Source organism: Vipera ursinii, assembly GCF_947247035.1.
Source record: "Vipera ursinii genome assembly, chromosome: 2".
NCBI lineage: Eukaryota > Metazoa > Chordata > Lepidosauria > Squamata > Viperidae > Vipera > Vipera ursinii.
In genome coordinates this window covers 118,431,856-118,444,901 of record NC_139513.1, presented here as the reverse complement: position 1 = coordinate 118,444,901, position 13,046 = coordinate 118,431,856, and the positions used below count along the sequence as shown (strand labels likewise).

General features: G+C 42.8%; 1 protein-coding gene across 1 annotated transcript in view; it reads right to left on the bottom strand.

The window, feature by feature from the left end:
- Positions 1-11,911, bottom strand: part of RHBDF2 (rhomboid 5 homolog 2) — an 86,397-nt gene extending 74,486 nt beyond the window's left edge. Inside the window, exon 1 of the mRNA XM_083354983.1 lies at positions 11,556-11,911. The gene's annotated coding sequence lies outside the window, so the exon portion shown is untranslated. The remainder of the gene's footprint in view (positions 1-11,555) is intronic.
- Positions 11,912-13,046: the final 1,135 nt, after the last annotated feature.

Genomic DNA, 13,046 nt, shown 5'->3' with positions numbered 1-13,046 from the left:
TCTTGCCAAGCACAGGCACTTCAGCATAAGTAACAGCTAAGAGATTAATTTTTCATCATAACTCTTTATTTCTTCCAGATGAAATGGAAACTGTTCAACCTCCAGAAACCACAATTTGACCACAATAAAAAGAAATCTTGGGGGATGTAAAGGTTGCAATGAGGTTACAATGAACCGAGGTTGTGCTGTACAATACAAACATTCCCTGCATGATAGAAGCCATCATTTTCTGTTTTTTTTCCCCAAGCCTGGCCCTCCATTTTTAGTGGGAAAAATAAACAAAAACAATTATAGTACATGCTCTATTTGAATTATCCTCATGCTTCAAACTGCAATTGTGAAGCAGTCCTCAAGACACAAAATTACAGATTTAGACTTCCCAATACTATTCTTCCACGGTGGGATTCAGCCGGTTTGCACTGGTTCAGCAGAACCAATACCTATTTTTTATTTTTTTTGAGTTTGGAGAACCTGCTCTGAAATAACCAGACTAACGTGCATTCACGTGCCTCCAAATCCCCTTGTTTGCTGCAAAGCCAGATTGGAGTCCTCAGGCCGCTCCTTCCAGCCCATTTCGGAGCTGGTCCAAAAGTGAAGAGAATGGTTCCCACTCCACCCGATTGCTGTGGGGCTTCCTTTCCAAAGACCCCCTGCACAGGCTCCAGACAAAACTCCGAGACTGAAAACACAGCAATGGGAGCAAAGAGCTGTTCAAACGAGGCGGAAGAAGGAGAAAGTGGGAGAAGTCACTACTAAACAGGTGAGGCGCAACAAATGTCAGGGTGTGGTAGGCCTGGCTGCGGGGTAGGGGGGGCCTTCGGCACGGTAAGCGGTTGGGAAGTGCACGCGGCAGCTCCCCCTCCCCCATCTGCCAAATGGCAATGCCCCTCCCCCACCTCTCCCTCTGTCTCTTCCCCCCAAGAGAACCAGTTGTTAAATTATTTGAATCCCACCACTGCTCTTCTTCAGTGTTTGTCCCCTACAGGTCGGTGGATTTTTAATCTCCAGAAGTCTCAAACATGGCCAAGATGGCTGGGAAATTCTAGAAGATAAACGTCCACACATTTAGCAGGCTCTCAGGTTTGGAAAAACTCTTTAAACTCATCCTATTCTGCTACAGCAGGCATGTCAAACACAAGGCCCGGGGGCCGGATTCGGCCCGCGAAGTGGTTTCATGTGGCCCGCGAAGCCATCCTGTAAACAGTGAAGGAACGGCCCCCACTGCCTTGGCCCTGGCCCAGAAACCCTCCTGCCAGAGACCCTCAGATCTGTCGCACTCCTGCCCAAGCCCCCATAGGCACCCTTGATGCCAACTATGTAGAGCTGGCCATGCCCACCCAGTAGGCCATAAGCACTCTAGCCACACCCACCCAGTAGGCCACGCCCACCCTGGCCATACCCACCTGGCCCCCTGAGGGCAACTGCAATGCTGATGCGGCCCTCAATGAAATTGAGTTTGACACCCCTGCGCTACAGTAAACATTTCTTAGACACATTCATCCTGATTAAAGATACTTCACCTCTTAAATGAAATATACGTAAGGGTTTCTTTCTGATGATAGGAAGAAAATTTTGCCCATTTCAACACAGAAAATAGGACATTGTTAGGAGGTCAATTTCTAAATTGTAAAGCGGCCAGGCTTCATTGTCTGATACAATCCTCAGATGACCTTCATTTAAATCCCTTTTTAAAAAAACAACAACAATTGCAGAACAAAAATTAAGTTTGCGTCTTGGACTGATAGTGAGATATTAAAATAAAGCCTTCATTCCTTAAGTATAATCAATTAAGTCTTCTTTACGTTAACTATTATTTTCTGCTTTATTGGAAATCCTGTAAAGAATAATTGAATGAACTGAGTTTGTCTGATTTTCAGAGACATTGATGAGAGGAGCAAGGAGAGTATAACGACACTCTTCAGCTTAGTTCACACATCATGTTAGGATAGGCTAAAGGACTCTAGAAAGATGACTTTGGAAGATGATCTGTCTCTATTCTGATAATACAGACTCCAGATCTGAACAAACGTGAATCCTCATATCCGCAAAATACTTTGCACGCCTATCAAGGCAGACTGAAGGAAGCTCTTTCACCTGATCCTTCCCTAAAGGCTATGGGTCACCTAAGACAGTTCCACCAGGTAGAATTCCACTGACTTGGTGAGGACAGAGACATAATGACTTTTGTTGCCTGCACACCAGTGCTTAACTTTATTCACTCATTTAGCATATTAGGTGACGTCAGCATTCAAATACAGGGAGTCCTCACTTTACAATCACAGTTGGGAATGGAACTTTTTGTCACTAAGTGAGATGGTTCTTAAGAGAATTGCACCCCATTGTACAATCTGTTTGGCTAAGAATGTTCAGTGAATCACCATGGCTATTAAATGAACCATGTTATTAAGCAAATCCCGTTTCCTCGATTGACTTTGCTTGTCGTAAGCCAGCTGGGATTTTTGATCCAGTGCCAGTGGCGTAGCATGGGTTGTCAGCACCCGGGGCAAGGCAAGCACCGCACCGCACGCCTGGCACCCCCCCTCCACAGTGGGCGGCGACCCGGCAGCTTGGATCGGATTCGCACAGCCAGCACTGCAGTGAGAGTGAGTGAGCCAGGCAGGGGCAGAGAGCTGCAAGTGCGAGCGCGCCCCCCCCAGATGTTGCGCCCGGTGCGGCCGGCACCCCCTGCACCCCCCACGCTACGCCACTGTCCAGTGCCCATGGGGATTCTGCAATGGTTGTAAGGCTGAGCACCAGTTGTGTCTTTTTTCAGCAGCATGATAAACAATTGCTTGTAAGTCAAGGACTACCTGTGCTTGAAGGGATGTCACAAAGAAAATGGTCATAAATTGTTCTCTGTCATCCCAGAATGAACAACATAGAACTTAATTTATTAAAAATTAGCAAAAGGATAAGAAAATAGGAATCAACTTATGGAACAGTGATAAGCAAATAAGAATAAGTGAAACAGTGTTTTCAAATGGAGGGCTTCTGATCACTGGTCAGTGAATCCAGTTTCCATTCCTTACGGATTTTTTTTTCTTGGTAAGGAAAAAAAAGATACAGCATAGTGGGCAAATGGAAATGATGTCATCTGGATGCCAAAAAATCCCACCCACCCCTATGATTGATCTAACCAGATCTGAACTGCTTCTTCCGTATTGACTGACTGCAGATCTCCATGTTTCAGACAGTAGCTTTGTTGTCTCTACTTAACAGATACCAGGGACCTTGAATTTTATTTTTATTTCATGCAAAGCATTTGCTCTGCCACTTCCCAGAGACCATTCTAGAAGCAAGAACTCAGTTGTTGTGCTGATTAGAGTGAAGGTTATATACTAAAGTATAATCAAGATTGACTGATTTATACTATTTGCTGAAATGCACCTTCTATTATAAATAATATATTAGCCTTTCTCTGCAGGAAACCGAATCAAATGTATCCAGAAATAAGCAAGTCTTCAGAATGTTCCTAATTATTGGGAAACTAGATAAGGTATACAAATGCAACAGCACTCAGATATTGATCCTAAAGCCCAGGCAGACTCTTGTAGATTAGACTATCCTTGAGATAAACAGCACAAAAACACCTAAGAGTTTGGAATATAATACCAGCCCCTTAAATTAGAACATATTTGGTCCAGAATACATAAACAAATCCCTGTGTCCAACAAGTGTTTTGGTTGTAAATTCTGCTCTAAATATAGTTCTGGACAATCGTATTTATTCTAATAGACAATTATTTAGTTATGACATATGGTACAGGTACAGCGTCAAGATTTCTCTACATAAGGCTTAAAACTAAGAGATCAGATTAAGTTGTTAAATGGCATGTTGGCCACATGGCTTTTATGAAAAGCACAGAGCTCATGAGTTCTTTCAAACTGTGTATCATGCTCTTGAAAAGGGAGTGCCACTAAATCCAGAGAAATCTGAACATTTCCATCCAGATCAGCAGATTTCTTCCATCAACTCTTCTATCCTCCAAATTAAATTCCAGCTTGTTTCTCTTCCCCCCTCTCCCCAAGCTGCTTTCCAAATCCCTATTCAGAGTTTCTACTACCGTTGTAAGATTAGAGAAGAAAGCTATAAGCTACCCCCATATTGATAATACTTTATCCATATCTTGATTATTAATGTCTGATTATTTCACCCAATGGTTCCATGTAGACACTCAAAATATAGGTAAGGTAGAGGATTTCAAATGCTAAGAAACTATGTAATGGGTGTTTAGGACTCTTCCAAGTAGGCCTGAAGCCAATGTAAAATGACAGTATGCCTCAAACCCTGAAAAAAATCTCCTGGAAAGTTACTAAAACTAATAGCTCTGAAAGCTGCAGTGAGATTCAGGAAAACAACAGTCAGACTTTCCCTATCCACTTCCCAACATAAATCAACTACCAAGAATATGGTTGGAATGAAACAAGCCTTGCTGTTCTATCCCTGACATTTCTATAGCCATATATATACACACTGTTAACTTGCCTCAGACTAAAGACTCTGCTATTTTTTTTTTACAGAGGAGAATAGAATGTAGAAGAGCACAGAAATAGCTTTGAAGAAAGCTTAGCCATGAAAGAGAGGAAAATATCTGGAAGAAACACAAAGTGCCATTCCTTGATTCTCTTTAGTACAAGACAGCCCCAACATTTACAGTTTGGTGGCCTGATGAGTGAGTGGGGGAGAGGGGAGCTGGCCCACATAAACAAATTGAGCTGCCTGCCCGTGCATGCGTGCCAGCCCATTGCTCTTGCGAGTTGAGCTGCATGTGCACATTGCGCACCAACCCGCCACTCGCATGAGTCAAGCTGTGCACATGCATGAGTGCTGCCCATGCAGCCCAGTTTTGAACAGGACATGGCCCAGTAGTGGGCTGCAGCCTGGGGATTGAAGACCCCCTGGTATAAGACACAAGAACAGAAAATTTCTGTCAGGCTTTCAAGATTCTGTTATTATAACCTGCAAAAATATAGTTCTATGATCTTTGTGGAATCTGTTTCTTGATCAGCCTATTACAAAGGACTGATGTGTCCTCATGCCAGCTCCTGTACCCCATCATCAGCCTGCCACTAAGATCTCCCCAAGATGATTCTTATCCCCCACCAAATCCTACAGAAAGTATATTTTTGTACATTTCAGCTGTTCAGAAATGACTGCATCTCTGCTGCTCAATCAATAAATAGCATCCAAAATACGCATATATCAACCTGCTACAAGTAATGAAATAAAACCACAAGGCTAAGCAAAGACTAACCATTGCATTATGCAGACCAACTGGAGGAGGCTTGTCACAGGGTAGATGAACCTGGGTGGAATGAGAATTTCAGGTTCCATCAATAATCCAACACCTTACAGGGTTTCCCAATTTGTGGACATCCAACTCCCAGAATTTTCATCAATGGTCATGCTCGCTGTGGAATTCTGGGATTTGAAGTTCACGGGATTGGAAATTGCCATTAACTGGAAGCTGTGCCTTAGTATTTTGAACATTAAAGCAACACAAACTACAGATATGGGAATGCTGTGAGGGTTAGCAAAATTGAAGATAACGCTTCCTGTCTCAACTTTGCAATAGGAGGAAAGTATGGCAAAGGATATGGCCTTTGTTTCCCATAAGATACTGTCTACAACACTTTTAACATCACAATAGTAAAACTCTTTAAAAAAAAAGTCTGAGAGGAGCTGACACAAATATTTTAGAGAAAACCCACCTCATTTTTTTTTACACCATCTCTTTGACACTCTTTCCACTTTACAACAAACTAATTTGATCAATGGTCAATAGTTCTACTTGAAGGGCCAGTTGTGTTGATTATAATAACCCAAAGCAAGATATTTCCTTCCTAGGGAGGGAAAAGAGAAAGAAACAGGAAATCTTTGCACATGAAAGGTGGAAAACATTTGCTCATTAGAAGCAGAGCTGGAGCAATTTCTCTGATGATATTCTGCAACTGCTTTAGCTTTAAAATAAATTCTTCAGCTGCCATACACACACAGAGAGAGAGAAAAAATAGCAAAAAAAAAACAAGTTCCATTGACCTATGTTGCCGATATCTGCTGCCAAGGATTTTTATAGCTAGTGATAATTCTCTGGCATGCCACACTGAGTGCCTCCCAAACAGCACTGGAAGAAGGAAAACCTTGGAAAGCAGTCTTGCCCCGTGGCTCCCTACATCACTAGAGAGCTAACTTGGATAGACCCTTCAAAACACCATTACATGTGATGTTGGAGGAAAAAGAAGGAATGACCAAATTGCCTTCTCTTTTCTTTCTTCAGAGTCTCTCTCTCTCTCTCTCTCTCTCTCTCTCTCTCTCTCTCTCTCTCTGTGTGTGTGTGTGTGGTGGGGGGAAAGCTTTAATGAAAGATCTGTTGCATGCTGATTAGTGTACATTTAAAGTCACAATAAAGCTTTTTAGCTGCATGCAATGAAATTTCATTTTAATATATGCTGATTAGTGTAGATTTAAAGTGACAATAAAGATACTACTCTGTTCCGTTCCACTCCACCCCACCCCATCCTAACAGCTACTACATGACAACAGAGAATTAGAAAAAATAGAGATATCTTCACAATTGTATGGATTCTAGTATCCCAGATTTGACAGCCATAGAGGTATACCTGTACAGGTAGTCTTCAGCTTACAACAGTTCATTTACTGATTGTCCAAAGTTACAACAGCACTGAAAAAAAGTGACTTACGACCATTTTTCACACTTATGACCATTGCAGCATCCCATGGTCATGTGATTTACATTCAGATGCTTGACAACTGATTCGTATTTATGACCGTGTCCCAGGGTCATGTGATCACCCTTTGTGACCTTCTGCCAAGCAAACTCAATGGGGAAGTCAGATTCACTTAACGGTGTTACTAATTTAACAACTGCAGTGATTCACTTAACAAATGTGGCAAGAACAGTCGTAAAATGGGGCAAAACTCACTTAACAAATTTCTCACTTAGCAACATACGTCTTGGGCTAATTGTGGTCATAGGTCGAGGACTACCTGTAATAAATTTTTTCTTAGCCAAAATATACATAAAACTCGTTGCAAAGCAAATTACTTTCACTTGATTGGTCTTCACAATTATTCTAAAGCCAGCAGGTTTTCCCACACCAAGGCAAAACTGTTTTTTCAGAAGAGCAACAATAGCAGATGATACCAGAGTTAAAAAGGCAACAATAAGAGACCATACCAGAGTTAAAATGTGTTCATCCTTCATTCAGTTGCTACCATAACCGTATGGCTCTGACGCTAAAGATCTTCAAGACTTACCTTGAAGTTCAAAACATTCCCCGAACAGCTAGACTCAACAGATCCAATTTCCATCCAAATTGTGCCCTAAAATAGCCTCTAAATCACATATCTGTTTCAGGTTATTCCTTCCTGAATCTTTTCTGGATAAAATACTGTTTAACTCTGCCTCCATTTGTATGCTGCCCACATTTTACAAAACTAAGATATTTTGTGTAGTTGAATATCACATGTATATCCCTGTTATTTTTTTCAGTAAAGACTATGAGAATGTATCATCTGGACTGTCCTATATCTTTCTTCTCACCTATTACTAAAAATCACAATTTCTAACTTCTAGATTTAAAGCAGGACTGGGCAGCCTGAGGATCAGATTACATACCAGCCCACAATTCACTCTCTCTCTCTTTTTGCAATCCTATATTCCCATAACAATAAATCCCAAAAGGCAGTTTCCTGATCCTGAGATGGGAAATGTACAACATCTGTAATACAGTAAAGCCTCAGTTTAGTGGAACCCCATGCTGCAAACTTCAGATTTAACAGACCCAATTTCCATCCTAATTGTGCCCTAAAGTAATGGATGAGTCAGTAGTCTGAATGAGGCAGTTAAACTAATGTAATTTTACAGCACCCCTAGCAAGTTACATCATTTATTTAATGATCTCAGTGTGCAAATTGACGCAAACATCATGATATTTGCACCAATTTATATAAAGTTCATTAAAAGAAACCCTGGGCTGAGTTTAAATCAGTGCCATATTCTTGCTGAGTAGTCAAGATTTACACAAGGGGTTCTTTTATCATTCCCCTACACTGGCATGTGGGAACGTGGCCAGCAAATCCAGCCTTAGCTTCTCCTCATATTCAGGGATACAATAGTAATTCATATTCTCTAAATTTCATGAGTTGGTGAATGTTAATCCCACATTATGCTTTCAATATCCATCATTTAGAATTTTTTAGAACTTATTAGAATCAGCTATTAAACTGTCCAGCAAGCCATTTTGAGGCTTTCCACTGCCATAATCTATGTCAGGCATGTCAAACTCAAGTCCACGGGCCACATCCGGGCCACGATGTGATTAGTTCCGGCCCATGGGGAAACAGCAAGGGGCTGGCCTCCGCCACAGCCCACCCCAGCCTGGCTGGGCACTCCCCCTGGGCACGTGCATAGGAGGAGGTGGGCGCACAGGGCCTGGCAGTGCCTGGCAGCAGCTGCAGTTTGTTGGCCTTGCTTGCTTTGCCCCACCTGGCCTTGCCACACCTCAACCCATATTGCCTCACCGGGCCCAGCAGCAGCCTCGAGAAGGAGGAACCCCAGCCGGGCGGCCCCCTCAGGGAAGTGAGGCTGGGCTGAACTGCAAGGTCCCAGTGCACTTATTTGGCAAAGTGTGGTTAGACACACAAGGAATTTGTCACTGATACAGAAGCACTTAATGTACTTTCAAAACAACAAAATATAATAATATTAAAATGTATAGCCAACAAAGGAGGAAGTAAAAAAATAAAAAAGGAATAATACTACAGCCACACATTTTGTATAATATACACATTAGGCAAAAAACAAAACCCTTTAGTAGTCATTGTATTTTGTCAGCTGCAAGAATTAGATGTTCAGCAGGGTGATGGCGTGAGGAAAAAAATCTGTCCCTGTTTTAGCACAACAGCTTTCTCTTCTTTTTCTTCTGTTCCAGGAATTCATTTTTTAGCACTATAAGCCTTCTCCATGGTTAGGCAACTGTCTACCATTTATCTCTCTAAAGAGGAAAAAAGGGGGAAGGCAGCTTATACTAACCAGAGAATTTTGTCTTTGACTACCAAACAACAGTTCCTTCATTATGACTATAAAGCTGTGCTATTCTAATGCTAAATTCTCACTGATGGAAGTGTGCATTGGAATTTCAAGCGGTCTGACATAAAAGGAAATCTATATGCACATCCCATAAATATTTTCCATTTCATACCCAAAGAAGCAAGTTCAGAATGAATTTGTAAAATTTGTATAAAGCAAGTTCATAATTTTTGTGTCCAGTGGTGCTCACAGGCTACCAAAAAAAAAAAAATCTTCCTTTGGGCTATGGATCTCCCACAGAACTAGTTCACTCTGGTTTTCCCCCCTCTTTTCTCCTCCCAAATTTTGAAGTGCCTGAATCCACATTCTCTCTTATTAGTTCATGTTGGTATTTTTCCAACACCAAAGAGTTTCTACTGGAAGACAGGAATTCTGTCATTTTGGCAATATGGTCCTTTCTTGTTACAGCTCTCTAGCTATATATTTTATATTTCAATCTCCTCTAGGGTGCAATAATAATGCCTCATTTCCTTGAATTCAACTCAGTCCCTTAAATTAGCAGAAAACATTGACACTGTTCACAAAATCATGCTAAAGTAGAATGCAGCTTAACACGTAGAGCAGGTGCTGTTGGAGACATTCTCAAAATGGATATCAGGAGGGAAAAAAATCACCCTTTACTTGTACCAACTACATTTGTAATTGGCCATCAAATACCACATCTCTAATTAGAGATCCAGCATTTCCTCAACAAGAAGAATCCTGCTAACTAAAATCATGAATAGATTACAAACTTACTTTAGATATAGATCTTCTTGAATCAGTTCTTAGTGTTCTCAGCCCTGAATAAACCATTGATCATTTAATCAGATAGCTTTGTGTTTCAGTGTTTGAAGCAGGAAAAATTAAGCAGTTTCAATTCACATTGTATAATTTATAACCTTTTGCTTATCAGGGCCTATACATCATATTTTCCTTCCTAAAGCTGTGTTTGTATAACACACTATATACCAAGGGTAACAAATTAGCACTGTATTTTCACACAACATGCAATGACAAAGAATCAAGTGGGTTGTATATTTTTGCTTAGCAATTATGGTTCATGAATTTTGTTGTATATAAATTATTCTAGAATCCCCCATATTTAAGGTTGAATTTTCCTCTGAGCTAAGGTCCTTCATTACAGTTAAAGTTCTAGTAATTATTTTTCCTTGCATTCTTTCCCTTTGGGAAATAGGGCTGTTAGAACAATAATGTAAATAAAATTTAGAAGCACAAAAATGTTAGATAACAGCTATATGAAGTACATAATAGGCACTTTAACAATGGGATAGCAGCCATAAAACATTACATCACTGTCCCTTCTATAAGATGGAGACCTTGTTCCATGTTCTTTTGAAAAATACTGCCAGAAAACTTACTGTATTACAGTATCTTCTTTCACTTGTAGCAATTTCCAAAAGTTAACAGCCTTGGCTATTGTATTTAAAACAGCATGATTTGTGGTACCCAAGATTACCAAATGCAGACACAAATTAGTCTTTAATATCACAACCACCCTGCTTATTTTGATGGGGATCATCCTGAAGACACTCATAGTTCTGCATATTTAATTCATGGGCAGCAGCTTCACTAGAGAGAAATATTGAGGAAATATATATCTGATCAGGTAATCATCAATAAAGGATCCCAAGAGCTCTTGGGTCAAATTTGTAAACAATGAACTAACCCCAAGGGTCTGGATTCCTTTGCCCTGGCAGAATTAAACTCCATTGAAATCAACCTTACTTAACGATGAGTAAATACTGTAGCATTTACAGCTCATTACAAACTCTTTTCATCAACTGGAAGTAGTTGCAGTTATCAGAACTTAGAAAAAAAGGAAAAACAAAAGCCGGTCGGCAAAATCTACACAGATGAATCACTGGGATGGAAAACTAGGTCGGGGAATAGAAAAACTAAAGAACTGAACTTACAAGGAACAGGAAAGCAGCAAAAAAAGAAAAATCTATGTTGCAATACTGTAATTTTACCCGCAATAGCGGGTTCTCCCAGAAAGGCGGCGAAACTTAAGACACATGGGCAGAAGGCTTGGGAGGGAGAAGGGGGTGGGCGCCGAGCAGCGTCGACCCACACTCTGGATGAGGATGATGGGGCGTTGTAGTTTAACAGGATAACAGGCTTGCGGGTCAAGGGAAAGAACAAACCAAAGGCAGTGGGCGAAGTAGGGCGAGTCTCCCCCCCCCACCCCCTAAGCCAGGGGTCTTCAGACTTGGCCCTTTTGTGACTTGTGGACTTCAACTCCCAGAATTCCTCAGCCAGCATGGCTGGCTGAGGAATTCTGGGAGTTGAAGTCCACAAGTCACAAAAGGGCCAAGTTTGAAGACCCCTGCCCTAAGCTAAGCGTGAGAAAGCATGCGAACAACCCAGCATCGTAGGCAGGAAAGAAGGCAGCCAAACCGGAGCGGCACCCACTCACAGAGCAGGGAGCTCCCGCACTTACAGACACTTTTCCCGGGAGAAGCGAATTGCCGGCGCGCTTCAGGCTGAGACGGCGGCGGTCGGAGACGCGAGGCAAACTCGTTGCTCGCTCGGTCGCTCTCTCTTCTCTTTTCAACCCACCCCTCGGGTTGCCCGGTCTCCAGATCCCAAGCTCGCAGCAGCTCCGGCTCTAAGCGTGTCGCCGGTCGGAGAGGGCGTGAACGTGATCGGGATCAAGCCAATCCGGCCGCGATCAACTGTCAAATAAGGAAGCGACCGAGCGAGGAGAAGAAGAAGAAGAAGGAGCCACCAAGAGCGACGCACGAGGTTGCAACCATCGTCCGCCCCAGATGCCGGCGAGCCTCTCCCTTCCTTTCCTTATCTCCCACTCGCAGCAAAAAGCGCGGCCAGACCGCGGCAACTCAACAAACAGGAAGAGTCGAGCGCAGCCCGCCTTCCTATTTTCCCTCCACCTGGGAAAGTAACCAGGGGTGGAGTCTCGTCCCCTAGGGGCGGAGGGAGAGAAGGCGGGGCGCCAGTCGAGGGAGTGAGGCAGGTGGAGGACCCAGGCGGCCGTGGGGGAGTCACTTCCTTTTCCTCGAAAGAGGAGGCCTCGGGTGGCATCTCCGGCCGTGCGCGATTGGGAGGAAGGGAGTAAAGCAGGGGGTCTTCAAACTTGGCCCTTTTATGGCTTGTGGACTGCAACTCCCAGAATTCCTCAGCCAGTGTGCCTGGCTGAGGAATTCTGGGAGTTGAAGTCCACAAGTCATAAAAGGGCCAAGTTTGAAGACCCCTGGAGTAAAGGGAGTCGCCCCGGCTGAGTTCATTCTTAGGTAGACTGGCAAAGAAGTATGCTCGAAGGACAGACTTCTGGGTTGCCACGGCGCTTCTGTGCGCCGGCTTCGGCCCACGATACGGACAATTAACCGAGTTACCCAAGTCGATCGGATCAAAAATCAGTCAGAATAGAGCTGAAAGGGACCTGGGAGGTCTTCTAGTCCAACCCCCTGCTCAAGCAGGAGACCCCGTAGCATTTCATATAGATGACTTTTCTTAAAAAAAAAAAACCTCCCCTGATGAAGCACCCACATCATCCGAAGGCAAGCTGTTCCACTGGTTAGGAAGTTTCTCCTTAATTCCAGGTTGCTTCTCTCTTTGATCAGTTTCCATTAGTTCCATTAAGTCATTTCCCCCAATCTGTCACTCACCATAAATTCTGAGCCATTATTACATTATTTGCAACCTGGACTGGGAATTAAGAGCTTTGTAGTTCACATTTCTCTGGAGAGAATCACCTTAGACCAGGTGTGTCAAACTGATGGGCTGGTTGCATCATGCAAAGGCCACGCCCACCCCAGCTCCAGCAATGCAAAAAAAAAAAGTCATGGTTTGTCGCAACCAGGGCTTTTTTTTCTCATTGAACGCTCAGAACGGAGTTCCGGCACCTTTTTTGGATGGAACCTTGTAGGGTAGGCAAGGCGGGTTGTATAACATGTGTGAGTTCCGGCACCTT